The sequence below is a fragment of the Balaenoptera physalus genome, assembly GCF_965194825.1.
Source record: "Balaenoptera physalus genome assembly, chromosome: 10".
Taxonomy (NCBI): Eukaryota; Metazoa; Chordata; class Mammalia; order Artiodactyla; family Balaenopteridae; genus Balaenoptera; species Balaenoptera physalus.
The window spans coordinates 106,369,076-106,383,868 of NC_138889.1; the positions used below are offsets into that span (position 1 = coordinate 106,369,076).

Genomic DNA, 14,793 nt, shown 5'->3' on the forward strand with positions numbered 1-14,793 from the left:
GGTTCGAGGAGCAGTTGTAAACTCAGAAACACAATGAACTGAGAGATCTGTGAGCTGTGGGAGGACCCTAAGCCAAGGCAAATGGAGGGTAAACAGGCCGGGAAGCTGAGTCCTTTCTGCTCAGGGCTTGCTTTCTTGAGAACAGGGAGATGGGCAGTGCATACTTTGGAAAAGTGTTTGGCAGTGTCTAGGAAAGCTAAAAAGATGCTCATGCTCTGCCCAGCAAGTCCACCCTTGGTGTAGATGCAACAGAAATGAGTGTGCATCCCACCGAGACAACACATGAGTCCCCAGAGCAGCTTCATTCACAAGAGCCCCAAACTGAAAAGAACCCGAATGTCCTCCTCGGTGAAATGGATAGATAGTGTGGACTACTCACAAAATGGAAAGAAAGTTCATGTCAGAATTGACTCGCCCTGGCTTCCCTGGTGGCACAGTGGTTAAGAATCTGCCTGCCAATGCAGGTGACACCGGTTCAAGCCCTCGTCCGGGAAGATCCCACATGCCGTGGAGCAGCTAAGCCCGTGCGCCACAACTCCTAAGCCTGCATTCTAGAGCCTGTGAGCCACAACTACTGAGCCTGCATGCCACAACTAATGAAGCCTGATTGCCTAGAGCCCGTGCTCTGCAACAAGAGAAGCCACTGCAATGAGAAGCCCGCTCACCGCAACAGGGAGTAGACCCCGCTCGCAGCAACTAGAGAAAGCCCGCGTGCAGCAACAAAGACCCAACACAGCCAAAAATAAAATTAAATTAAAAATTAATTAAAAAAAAAAAAAGAATCTGCCTGCTAATGCAGGGGACACGGGTTTGAGCCCTGGCCTGGGAAGATCCCACATGCCCTGGAGCAACTAAGCCGGAGAGCCACAATTACTGAGCTCGCGTGCCTAGAGCCCATGCTCTGCAACAAGAGAAGCCACCGCAATAAGACTGTGCACGGCAACGAAGAGTAGCCCCTGCTCGCCGCAGTCAGAGAAAGCCTGCGCACAGCAACGAAGACCCAACGCAGCCAAAAATAAATAAGTAAATAAAATAAATTTATTTAAAAAAAAAAAGAATTGACTCACCCTACATCTGCGGGTTGAGAACCCACATCCAGCTGAGAAGGATGTGCTTGAGAAGGAAACCCCAAATCTGTTTGGGGAACACTTTTAACCCAGGGAAATTTAGAATTGAGTATAGTGAGGATGAAGTAAATCAAAACTATAGCATTTATCTTTTTGTGTTAAGCTCAGAAATCTACTTTGTATCTTTGGCTTTTTCAGAACTTAGAAAGTTTAAGCAAATTGGGCAGATTTGAGTGTTAACATCAGACTTGTGATTCTAATTTTAAATGTGCTCTTGAGTCATTGGTTTCGACCTGTGATTGTAAGTTGAAATCTTACTAAGTTGGTAAACAGTTTTTGAATATTTAAAAATCACCGTAATTATAAGTTTAATGTATCTGATTGATAAGGATCGCTTAAGGACTTGGGAAGATTTATTAGTCAGATAATTGAAAAAGTTAGAAAATGGAATATAATACACTTTGATTGCAGCGTAAAATGTTTAAAGGAGTTTAATTAACTAAGTAGGTAAATGCTACAAACGTGAATCAAAGTTCGCCTTAAAAATGATTGCTAAAATTGGCTGGATATATTCATAGAATAAGATTTGCACATTGCATTTAAAAGCTCAGCAAAGAATTAGGGCTTAAAAACCAAAGTATTTCTGAAAAGCCTTTTCTCTGCCCAAAAGCTGTCCTCAAAAACGCCAGAAAAATACTTGGATTGGGACCAGAAGGAGGCTGGAGGGAGGAGGACTCAGCAGCCACCTGTCAGTCGTCATCCTGGACCAACGGGGCAAAAGGTCTGGCAGGTGGTGCCCATGGGTGGGTGATGTGAGCCCTGGATCCAGGCTCCCTCCTTCCTCTCGCCATCCCCAACTTGGAGAGATACTCCCCAAAGCAGCCACTGGGCTACTGCAGAGACCTCGGGGGTGGGGGGGCGGGTCACTGGAAGTCCCAGCCCCTGTGCCTCGCAGCCTCTGTGAGAAGTGAGCTTGGACACCCCCGACACCCTCTGGTCTTCGGAGCCTCTTGTCTGCTTGGCGTTGCCCTCTGTGGTGGGCAGAATAATGCCCCCCAAAGATATCCAGGTCTTAATCTCTGGAACCTGCAAATGTTACCTTATATGGCAAAAGACACTTTGCAGATGCAATGGAATTAAGGTTTTTGAGATTAAGGAGTATTATCCTGGATTATCTGGGTGGGCCCTAAGCGTGATCACAAAGTGTCCTTGTAAGAGAGGCAGAGGGAGATTTGATGAAAGGAGGTGGCGATGAGAGCACTGAAGCAGGTGGTTATGCTCCCGAGCGCAAGGAATACAGCTCTGGAAACTGGAAAAGACGAGCAGCCAGATTCTCCCCACGAGCCTCTGGAGGGAGGAAGTCCCTGCCGTCGCCTTGACTTCAGATCATTGAGACTCTGATTGTGGACCTCGGGATTCCACACTGTCAGAGAAGAAATGGTGTAGTTTTAAGCCACCATGTTGATGGTCACTGTCACAGCAGCAAGAGGAAACTGGTATACCTGCTCTGAGCATGTCCTTGCCTGTGGCTCCCCATGATGCCACAACTCTGCTCAGGGGCCCCATGGCCCTTGCTGACTCCTTGCACAGAGTGGGGGGCCTGGGGAGATTTCAGTCCATCCTCTTCCCCGGGGAGCTGCTGACATCTCACCATTTAATGGAGAACGTCTTGGCACCTGCCCCAGTCATTGGTACAGGGTTCCCAAGCTTGACAGTGGCACCATGTCAGTGGGTGTGGTTACCATGATAACGACCACAAGGCCTCTCTGTAAGTCTGCAGGCAGCACACCCTGGGGCCTGGCTGTGGGTCCCTTTCTTTGCCCACCTGTCCCTAATGCAGGCTCCTCTGCGGGCTTCCTCACCGTGTGGAGTATATTGCAAACTGGGCCTGAACCACAGGGGGGGCCATCATCGCCTATCACTACCGGTGGGCCTCAGATTGCTGGGGGCCCTGGGCTACTGCATCCCAGACTGGCACCTCCTGCACCTCACCATCGCCACCCCCCTTCCTGTACTCCTGGCAGGTGTCATCTGGTTTCGGTGACAGCTCAGAGATGCCTGGTGTTAGATCAGGGGAGGCAAGTCAAACATTCCACAACCAACCCCAGAGGCCACACCGACTCACATCACAGTTAAGCTGAAGTTCACAGGAAACAATGTGTGATCCAGAGATCTCCAAAGTGGGTGGCATGCTTCTGGGGGAGGCACCAGACAATCTGTCGGGGTAAGGGAAGAAATGTCAGAACTCCCATTTGTATTTATTTTTAGCTCATTCTTTTAAATTTCCATTTCTTGATTATCTTTTATATTATCTTTAATATATTAGGAGTCTAAGTATATATTTATAACTAAGTAAATATGAAATGGTGAGAATAAGCTTTAAACTTTTTAGTTAATGAAGATGATGAATAAAGAATGTTTTTACATCACTAATCTAATGGTCAAGCATTTATTGATTTTCTACCATAGGCAAAGAACTAAGCTAGATGCTGGGGGATTTTTTTTTTTTTAATGAAAAGACTTTAGTCTTTTGTTTTTAGTCTGTGTTTACACAGAGGAGAATACATATTACATATTCACAATACATATATTTGGCAAAGGACTATATCCAGAAAATATAAAGAACTCTTATAACTCAATAATGGTGGAATTTAAAAAAAAAGAGCACAGGGTATGGTCTCTAGCAGAAAGGTTAGAAGTGCTGCTCTGAATGACAGCCTGGGAAGAATATCTGTAACTCACATCACAGACAAAGGCTAATTTCCCTAAAATATAAAGAGCATGTACAAATCAACAAGAAAATGACTAACAGCCTAATTGGGGGAGGAGAAGGGCTGGGCAGATGAGATTCACAGAAATGAATTACAAATGGCTGTCGAACATGTGAAAGATGCTCACTCATCATAAGCAGGACATGTGTTAAAAGAACACTGAAATACCAGTTTTCCCCCATCATGTTGGCCAAGATCCACAATGTGAAAGCAGGTGCCACTGATGGTGAGGGAGGCAGGTCATCTATTACAACAGTGACAGCTTCAGAATTACAAACACACACGCCTACAAGTTGGCCACTCATCTTCTGGGAATTTACCTACCAACGTGCTCACCTGTGGGATATAAACTGCATACATCCATACAGTGGGGTATCACTCGGGCTTAAAGAAGAATCAGGAAGCTCTATACGTACGGATATGGAATGAGTTCCAAGAATTATTGGTAGTGGAAATGGAGAGGGGCTACGATTTGTGTAAAAAAGAAGAAAAAAATACATATTTATACATGCATAGACAAATTCATGGAAAGCCGAGTGCAGGTGGGAGAGGCGGAACCAGAGCCTTCTTTGGGGGCTGCTATCCAGAACAGGACAGATCCCTGGACAGGTCGGGAAGTGAGCTGGGAAAGGACCCACAGTGCCCTGCTCCAAGTCTTCATGGGGCCATGTTAAGCTCTCCAGCCTCGGTTTCCTCGTAGGAAACAAACACTGCCCACCCCTTAAGCCCCTGGGCTTGCTGGATGCCAGGTTAACACAGGCCCTGTTATTAGGGGTTTTCCGGCACCAGGCTCTGGGCTCTGGGCTTCACATAGATTATCTCATGGAAACCTCACGGACAGCCCCGTGAGAGGGCTACTATTTGCATCTCAGTTTCCAGGTGCTGAAAGTGAGGCTTAGTAAAGAGGTTAAATAATTGGCCCCATGTCACACGGTGACAAAGCGAGATTCCACCCGGCTCTCTCTTTCCAAAGCTGAGCCATATTCCTTTTCTTATGGACAGTGAGACCTCAAACCCACATCTGGGCTGGTATTTTGCTGTGTCTTGCGTTGCCCCTGCTCACAGCCCTGAGCCAACCTTGGGGTCCCCAAAAGCACCCGGTTCTAGAGGAGGCTGCAGCCTCACGTGCTCTCCTTGTCCCTGTGGGTTGATGCTGGCTGCCCGTCCGTCCTTCCGGAGCCTCAGGAACAAAGCACGTTGCTGATGGGGCTGCAAAGCAACGTGGACGGCACTGCGGTCCTGGACAGCGGCGGGGAGACGGCCGCCAGCACCAGGGGAGGGGAGAGGGGCTGCCGCACAGCCCGCAGAGGGATAGAGCCCCCTAGTTCTCCCGAGTCGCCCTAAACAAAGAGGACGAAGGCCACAGCTACCCCTCACAGAGGCTTTCCGTCACCTGAGTTAGAGGAATTCCCCTCCCTGCTCGATCCCCTTCTGCTATATCATCCTCTGTCCTCCATTTCTATTAGTATAATTGCGCGTTGATTGCTGTCTCTCTTCCTCTGCTGGAGTGGAGCCCCTATGAGGCAGCGCTTTAGGGGCGTGTCTTCGGGCCGTTCCTTACACAACAGGCGCTCAGGAAATGTCTGTTGAATGAATAAATGAACGAATGAGTGCGTGTAGAGTTCATCCCAAGCGCTCTGTCTGCTCCCAGGGATGAGGACCATACGGGGGACCCCAGGGCCACCATCCAGGGCACAGACCTGGGGGCCCTCGAGCTCTTGCTGCTGCCTATGTCCCGCACCACCTGCTTCCCACCACAGGTGCTTCATAGTGGGAAACGGGAGGCGTCAGGTGTGCCAGGATTGGAGGTTGTCAGCATGGGGAAGCTGGAGGTGGGCAAATTAGAAGGGAGGCAGCCCATGTGATTGGTCAGGGGAGCTGATTTGGTTTTCTCTGGTAGGTCCGAAGTTGGAGCAGAGAAAAAATTAGGGCAGCTGGTAGTTACCTACCGAGTTCTGGCCTTTTGGGTTTGAGGCTGCAGAAGTTGAGGTTTGGCTTCCCCGGGCTGGTTTGCTGCGGCTCGCGCAGTGTTCTATTTTTGTATGTGGTCTGGCCTTGGTCGGTTTGTACATTCAGCCTCTCACGATCCACCGATCCACGGCGCCCTGGGCTTGCCTGGTGCGCAGCTCCTCCCTTTTTGTGCGGTCGGTGGTGCTGGGGAACCCTGAGGCCGCCATCCCAGGCGGATTCTCGGCACCCGCCCGCAGGTCTGGCCGCCCCCCGGGGCCCTGCAGGCTGTGGGGAGCGACAGGCCCCGTCCCTGCGCTGCTTGGCGAAGTGCACACGCCGCCTGCAAATCCGCCGCCAGCAAACCCGCCGCTGCGTCGCGCGGACGCTGGACCTGCTCCTGGGCGGAGCCAGCGGGCTCGCAACTACCTGGGCGCCCAGGTGGGTGCGCAGGGCCGGGGGGGCGCCATCGCCTGAGCAGCGGCTGCTGCGTTCGGGGCCTCAGTCCCCCCGCCCCCTCCTCTTCGGGCTGGCTGACGGTAGCGGTTCATGTCTTTCGGTCCTGCTTAGAGGGAAAGGACGGCTTGTGATGCCAAGGGCAGAGCCAGGTTGACGTATGCTGGGAGCGGCGAGGAGTCTCCGGGAGGGAGGCCTAGGGGGTCTGGGCACCAGAGGTCTGCTCCAAGCTGGCCATGGCCACCAGGTGACCGGAGGAAGAGGGCGGGGCGCAGCGGGCACCCCCCTCCCCCCATGCGCACTCAATGACTTCCTATCCTGGGGTGTCCAGCGGGTCCCGGGAGGGAGCCCAGCTGTTTTAGCAGATCCTCCACCGAGACCCCAGGCGCACGTGCTCCTCCTGCACAAAGGCAGCAGCCGCCAGAGGGCACACGTTGGACAAACCCAGCCCTGAGCTGCGGCCGCCCCTCCCCTCCCGCCTCACCTGTTCTGGGTCACCGCCGGCGAGCATCTGGCCAGGGCGACTGTGAAAGCGCCGCCCCCAAATGCTCACTCCTCGATGCGGGCGCACGCCCGGAGGGGCAGGGGGTCATTCTAGGCGGTGTCCCAGGAGGGGGAATTACGTGCCTTCACAGGGTAAGAAGTTGATTCCCTAGGCACTTCTCTTTCCGCCCCCTGATTGGCTGGCGGGAGAATCTTCTTAACCCTTGCTGATGCTTTATTCTTAAAAACGAAGAGAAAGGTCAGAGCCCTTGGCAGGCAAAGGGATCCAGCCAGAACATCATACTGTTTGTTTCGTTTCCACAGGATCTGTTTTTCCAGTTTCCTTCTATTTATGACAAGTGACACTGGTTTTCCAGTTATGGTAGTTGACGAACATCCCGCAGAAAATAAATTGTTTAGAAGTCTGTTGACTGAAAGAAAAGTATGAATAAATAATAGTTTATTATTTATTAATAATAAACAAGGGAACTGAGGATGTGACAGAAGTCAGGAAGACATGTAAATGATAGAAGTTTTTTTATATAAATTTATTTATTTTTGGCTGCCTTGGGTCTTCCTTGCGGTGCACGGGCTTCTCATTGCGGTGGCTTCTCCTGTTGCGGAGCATGGGCTCTAGGCGCACGGGCTTCAGTAGTTGTGGCTCGCGGGCTCTAGAGTGCAGGCTCAGTAGTTGTGGCACACAGGCTTAGTTGCTCTGCGGCATGGGGGATCTTCCCGGACCAGGGCTCGAACCTGTGTCCCCTGCACTGGCAGGCAGATTCTTAACCACTGAGCAACCAGAGAAGTCCTAAATGATGGAATTTTGAAAAAACAGTGCTCTGAAGCAAGATGATGAACGCCTGCTGGGTCAGAAGCTCATTTTATTACTGTGTCTTTGTCTTGGGGTTTTTTTGGTGACTTGAACCTGGGCCTTGAAGATTTTGAAAACCTGGAACAAATATTTCTTTATTAAATATGTACATGGCTTTTATCTGTGTGGCTATGCACTATTCTAAGTGCTTTACTAATATAATAATATCTCATTTCATCCTCACACCCTATGTGATCAGTACTACTGTCCCCATTTTACAGAGGAGGAAACTGAGGCACGGTGAGGTTAGCTAACTGTCCAGAGGTCAGAGCTGGGATTTGAACCCAGTTTGGTTGGCTCCAGAGTCAGTGCTGTGAACTCTCATGGGGTCCTGGCTTCCTAGCCCTCATGCTCAGCAGCTCGATGTCAGCACAGCAATTTGATTCCCAGGTAGTCTTTTCAAAGGCGTTTTAGGGCAGGGGGTGCTCTGCAGAAACGCAGGCCTTTCGCCAGGTCTTTGCCATGGCCGCCTGCCTCGGAGCCTCTTGGGGCTGCATCGTCCTTTACTACAGAGGTGCACTGGGGCCCCTGTGTTTTGGGGACTGAGGGAGACACGAAGGGTTTGGGGTGGAAATCCTCTCTTTAGACTACAGTCACTGCTCCCTTGGCTGGTGTCCCCTGGTCGGGGGAAGCTGACAGCGCTGAGAGTGGCCGTCATTGTCCTTCCAGGGCCGAGTTAGGGGAGTGCTGGTCGCTGAAGCATAAAATGGGCACCGGCAGGCTCCCCTCCAGGATGGGAGTGTTGGAGGATGTTCCGCCTTCCCACCGCAGGGCAGTGGACCAGGCGTCCGCTGGCCTGGGTCCTGAAGGTCACAGGAGGCGCTTTACCTCTGTCCTGCACATCATCTACTGCATCCTTCCCGGGAAGGCCAGTCTGGGGTCGTTTCTCCTTCTTGAAACTTCTTCCAGTACCAGATACCATCCAAGACATGGAGGACCGTGAGTGGGACCCTAGGGGGAAAAGGGGTCAAGGTCCTGGTGACAAAATCACGGGGCAAGGAAACTCCTTGGAGGTCACAGAGAAAGCCCAGAGGTGCTGGAGTCCCCGTGGACCAGGAAATCCTGTCCTCTGTCTCGGGACAGGCTCTGGGGGTTTAGCTCTTCCCCTGGAGTCCAGGTCGTGGTCTGCCCAGCATTGTAAGCCCTGGAGGGCTGCAGTCAGTGACCCAAGGCCACCGTGGGGGAGCAGAGAGGGGGCCTCCGGTCATCTGTGCATCATGGGACGCACCTGTCCCTGGGCTACCCCCGAGCCTCAGAGCCTGGGCTGCATGTCCCCTGACCACAAGCCCAGCCCCTGGAGCCACATTCGCCTTTTGTATTCATCGTTCCAGAAGCAGGAAGCAGAACCCTCCAAGAGAAGAAGAGAATTATCAAGTCAAGCAGTGTTTTTCCTCCTCCTGGGGCCTCACAGAGATCCAGATTCAAGCCTCCCCACCTCTGGAGACCCTGCCCAGAGGTAGCACGTCCCCAGCCCCCCATGTCCCTGAGGACAGGCCCTGGGGGGGAGCACTTGGCCTAAAGCCTCTTCTCTTGGCCACCTGTGCCCTGGATGCTTTGCTTCTCTTTGTGTTTCCACTGAGAGTTCGAGAGGCAGCCCACCTCACGGCCACCTCCCTTGCCACGATTCCAGATGAATATAACAGCCCACCTCCCCCACTTTCTTCATCTCTCAGGGCCCTCCTTGCCCACAGATTGGCCCTGGCCCTTGGCCTCGGGGCTGAGGAACTGTGATGTGCTAAAAAGAAATCAGGTTGTGGATGAGCAGAGCTCTCTAATGAGATGGGAAGCATCCCGAGTGCCAGGGCTGCTTCCTTCAGGCGCTGGTGCCACTGCCATCCTCGTCAGCATCACCCAGACAGGACATGACAAGCCCAGGGCCCCACTGCGCTTCCATGAGTGAGGTGGACGGCGAGGCCTCGGTCCCAGGGAAGAGGCAGCGGCGCTTGCTTAAGTGAACCTGGGCCCGAAACCTCCTTAGAGCAACTCCCACTCGCCTTCAGGGCCCCAGGATCCCACAAGGATGGTCAGCCACCTTCTTTGTGCTTCCGTATCCCTGATCATTAGCATTTAGCACTGCCTTTATGTCTTTATCAAATATGTATATGGTGCTCACTTGTACTATGTCCAAGTCACTGTTCTAAGTGCTTTACTTATGGCCTCAACACGACCTACGGAAATGGAACTGCTATTAGAATTCCCATTTTGCAGAGAAGGAAACTGAGGCACAGAGAGGTTAAAGTCACTTGCCCAAAGTCACTGAACTGGGAAAACGTAGAGCTGGATTCACACTGCAGAGCCCCCGTGTTCTTAACCACTGTGGGATGCACCTCTGTCCTAGCTGCCTGGCTTCGCGTCTGTTCCCCCAGACCAGAAGCTTTTTTTTCACCTTTACGTCCATAGTACAGGTTTCCCCCACTATCCAAAAGTAGAGCATTCTTATGAAACTATGAGATGCTGGGTGTAGTTCCTGGGGAAGGAACTTGGCAGGGCCACTCCCGCTGCCCAGGGTGCGGTACCGCCTCTATAAGGGCTTGCTGCAGAACAAATACTGATCTCTATTTTTGCTTGTTTCTGTAAAAGTGAAAGTCCTCTTCAGATTTCTTTCAATTAATGAAAACAGGTGCTAATGTAACTCTTTGTAAAAGTGAACTGGCGTAAAGTGAACTTTTGAAAAGTGGGGATACCTGTAATTGGCACAGTGCTCAGGTCCTCAGAAAAGATTTGCGATCGAAATAATGGCCTAGGTGACTATATACTGCATGAGTCATGGTGGGAACTTAATGTGTAAACCCATCTCTATTCTTGGAGTTTAGACTTTCACCAAGTGTGTGTCATTTTTTCGTTATACCTGCTCAGCAGTCTAAACCACTCAGCTCAGAGATGTTTTCCCCTCTAATTTTTTTCTACTATTTCAAATCCTATGTTCAATGTTTTCTCCAACCTCTATTAGATGTCAAAAACCCTAACTTCCATGACTTGTAACTTTTTGTAAGTATTTTTCATCTCTTTGTCCTTTTGCACCGTATTCTGGGAAATTCCCTTATCAGGAACTCCCAGGTCACTGCATCCACTTCTCTGTTCAACCCGTTCATTGACAGTTTCAGAATTTGTCAGTCATGTTTGCAATTTCCAAAATGCTGAGAATGTTTCCTTTTCACAGCAGTCTGTTTTTAAAAAACAGATGTCCTCTTAAATTTCTCTGACAATATAAGCTATAATTACTTTAGATTTTTCTTCTGTTTACTGCATTACTTCACTTACCTCCTGAGTTGGTACTTCTGTTTGTTGATCTGGCGTATCTCTCTCAGTGCACTGGAATTCCTAAGTGTCGGTGTTTCTTGGTTGTCCATTCATGTTTGAAGAAGTGGGGCATCTGGACAAAATCGTTGGTTGCTGGAACATCTTTCCTCAGGCCAAGTGGGAATTCCTGCCATGTAGCTGTGAGTGACATCTCTGACTGCAGTAGCCCTGGCCATGGTCCTTTGAGGTGGGGGCGAGCAGTCAAGTCCCGTAGCCTGGTGGAGCGAGTGGACATGAATTTCTGAATATAGGGCTCCACTCCGATGTGGGACCCTTACATTGCTGGGGTGCTGCCCTTGTTCTGTGGGCCTAGCCCCCAGTTTCTGAACCCCTTTTATCTGTACTTGAGGCTTTGACCCTGGGCAAACACTGGAGTTGGTGGCTAAGGGGAGGTAGGGAGGGGGGTTGGCATGACTACTTTGCTGATGCCCCTTCTGTTAATTACCCAGATGGTCTTCCTTTCCCCCCCAACCTCCCACCTGGCACTATTCCACTCCTGCAAAAGCTCTTCTTCTTCCTCCTGTGTGGGGTGGTGGGTCCCTCTGCCTGGGGGGGTCTCCTTGTCCGTCTGCCCCATGATCATTATATCTTACGTGTATTCCTTTCCTCCTTTGCCTTTTGTCATCTCTCTCAATCCACCTGAATTTGGGGAGGGGGAGATAAATGAGTGCTCTGCAGGTTATCTTGTACCCTACACCCACCTTCATACCCCAGGAAACCAGGTACAGAGCTCAGGAGACCCAGGTGAAGCAGGGCCTCGGGGCCCCTGCATCCCCTGGGCGATGGCACCCAGCAGGTTCCTTAACGGCAGGCTCCGTAGCTGGGGAGGCCGTGGCTGAGTGAGGTCCCTCTGTAGCTGGGTTGACAATGAGGAGGAGAGTTTGGGGTCTACTTGCCACCGGGGGCAGAACGGGAAAGGGGGGTGGGGAAACACATGTCCCCAGGTGTCTGTCTCTATGGGCCCAGCGCTGGCGGGGGCAGCAGGTTCCATTGCCCTGCCCTCTGTGCCGGCAGAGAATAAAGTTGGCGAGGCGGCACTCTGCAAACTTCCTGACAACGCTCCCTCTTTCACGCAGCAAACACCCAGCATGCGCCTCCCGTGCACAGGCAGGCTTGGGCGCTGGAGAGTTTAAAGATGAGGTGAGATCCCATTCCTGAAGAGATTATGTTTCGATGAGGAGGCAGTGGTGTGAATAACAACAAAGCCCCTCTTAGAAAGTCCCTTTGAGGAGGTGGAAGGGTTGGACCAGCTGGTGGCTGGTGGAGGAGAACGGTCTAAGCCAGCGCCCCTTGAACTTGAACAGGCACACAAATTCCTCGGGGATCTTGGTAAATGCAGATTCTGACCCGGGACGTCTGGGTGGCGCCTGAGAATCTGCATTTCTACAAGTTCCCGGGTGACGCTGGTGCTGCCGGTCCGTGGACCACACTTTGAGTAGTAAGGGGAGAGGGAAGCCACAGCTTCCTGCGGCACCCTTGCTGCCATACTGTGGGTGATGTGCAGACCCCTGGGAACCCCACCAGGAGAAGAGTCCTGTGGTCTCTCGGGGAGGTGCTATGCCCACGCAGGCCTGAGTCTCGATGCTGGGCCGGCCAGGCCGCAGGCCCTCCTACCTGGCATCTCACTGGCCAGGAATTCATGCCACCCCAGGGGGAAGGTGCGGGGGGTGGGTGTGCCCGGATGGGACAGCGCCCATCAGCTTGGGGGCTTGGGCAGGTGAGACCCCCTTCTTCAGAACATCAGGGGCTCTGGTTCTGTTCCAGGGTTGGAGGCTGGGTCAGACAAGGTCCTATAGGCATACATGTGTCTGGTTTCAGAGTTTGTCATCGGGTCCCTGTAAGTACAAAGTGAGGCCTGTGTGTGGAGCCAGCACACGTGGCGGGTGTCCAGGAACCCTTGGTTGTCTCGGGCCCGAGTGACTCAGCAGCCCGTGACATTGGCCAGGGGCCAGGACAGTGTGGGCCACCCTTGGAACCCAGCTGGGAAAACCCTCCCCAACCACGGAGCTTCGAGGGCCCCTTTCAAGGCAGAAGATGTGCGTGTGGGGAGAGCGGCTGACCTGGGGTTGATAAATAAGCTTAAAGGTTAATCCAGCGTGTGACCAAGACAGGCTCACTCTGCGGGTCAGGAAGATGCCCCATTACCGAAAAGAGACACTTTAGAATTCTGAAGAACAGTACGTGCTATCAAGACCTTCAAAAAGATCGTGCATGATGACACTTGTGTGGAGGGATGTTGCTGGATCCAGCAGGTCATTCTGCGGGTGGTTCGTATCGTTACCTCTTTAATAATTATTGAAACTACACTCTCACCATCCTCAGCCCAGGCGTGGTACGGGGCCTGGCAAAAGCCTCTTGCTGCTTTTCCTCTTTTTAGCCCTGTCTTGTCCAAGCCCATCCCCACACTGGCCAAGAAGATCTCTCAAAACTGTGAACACAAGTGGAGCCCTCTTTCTTGAAGCTGCTCGTCACCCTCAGGGGCAGAGCCAGCGGGTGGGCTCTGTGCTCAGGGTCCCTACCTACTCTAGTCCTGTAGTCCTCCATCCCTACACATTCTTCTGGGGCCCAGACCCTCTCCTCTCACCTCTCCCCGCCCCCCGCCACCCCCCCGCCTCAGGACCTTTGCACCTGCTGTTCTCCTTCCTCAAATACCCACCCCACCTCCCTCTCCCTGCCTCAGACCTGTGCCCTCTCTCGGTTCTTCCGGAGACCCCTCCCCAGCAGTTAATGTCTTCTGCTTTGTCCCGATGTGTGTCAGGTCCTGCTGACATTGTGTGATCAGACTATGTCATGATGACTTTTTACCTCTGTCTCTCCACTGAACATACCTCCTTGCTGACTCAACCTGGGTCCCCAGGGCCCAGCGTGGGGCCTGACACCTGGTAGGTGTTTAATATGTATTTGTGGAGCTGAAGTAATGATGAATTCTTTCACAGCCTTTGGGATCTGAGTCTTGGTAGGTGGAGGGAAATTGCTGGAAAAAAATTTAAGAACCAAGTGGAATAAATAAATGTGTGTCTGAGTTTCCTAGGGTGCAGTAACCGAGCACCACAAACCAGGTGGCTAACAGCAGCAGACATTTATTCTCTCATGGTTCTGAAGGCCAGAAGTCCAAATTCAAGGTGTCCGCAGAGCCGTGCCCCTCCACAGGCTCTGGGGGACCATCTCTCTGTGTGCCTTCCCATTTCTGGGGGCTCCAGGTGCTCTTGGGCTTGTGGCCACATCCCTCCAATCTCTGCCTCTGTTTTTACCTGACCTCCTTTTCTCCCTGTGCCTCTCCTCTGTGTGTCTCTTATAAGGTCACTTGTCATTGGATTTAAGGTAATCCAGGATGTTCTCATCTCTAGATCCTTCATCACATCTGCAAAGACCTTTTGGCCAAATAAGGTCACATCCCCAGGTTCTGGAGAGTAGGGTGTGGACACATCACTTTGGGGGCCACCATTCAGCCCCTTACAATGTGCAATGAGATGAATCCCAAGCCCTCAGAGACAAATGCGAGAGCGGGTCTCACAACAGCTGGGAGTGGGTCAGTCCAGGCGGGAAGAGCACGGGTGACCGGTGACTGCATGGTCATTCTCCGGTGGCTGCAGGCAGTGTGGAGAGAACCGAGCGGGGACACCTGGATCCTGGCCGCTGCCCCATCACCCCTCCAGCCCGGGGCCAGCACTTTATGTCCCTGAGGCTCTTCTCTGGGGCAAGATGAGGGGTGAGGGCGCATCTCAGGACCCTTCTGTCTCTAAGTCTCTGGCCCTTCAGTCTACTGGCGAATGCGCAGAGGGGAGCCCCCAGCGGCAGACACCCTGAAGGAGTATGGGGTGGGGTTGGGAGTGGGGCTCACCCCCCTGCGGCATCCCTGTGAGGCTTGAGGGAATCACCCGACATCTCTGAGCCTCCT

At 52.2% G+C, this 14,793-nt stretch overlaps 1 long non-coding RNA gene across 3 annotated transcripts in view; it reads right to left on the reverse strand.

Moving 5' to 3' along the window:
- The window catches only part of LOC309668084, a 44,526-nt gene that overhangs the window by 687 nt on the left and 29,046 nt on the right, over positions 1-14,793 (reverse strand). The window contains exons 2-5 of one of the 3 annotated variants that reach the window (XR_014268078.1): positions 10,857-11,110; positions 8,906-8,943; positions 5,788-8,546; positions 640-5,421 (exon numbers count right to left, since the gene is read on the reverse strand). This is a non-coding gene — a long non-coding RNA (uncharacterized lncRNA). Of the gene's footprint in view, positions 1-639; positions 8,547-8,905; positions 8,944-10,856; positions 11,111-14,793 lie in introns of those variants that run through there. The other 2 variants (XR_014268079.1, XR_014268077.1) reach the window with 2 other exon arrangements.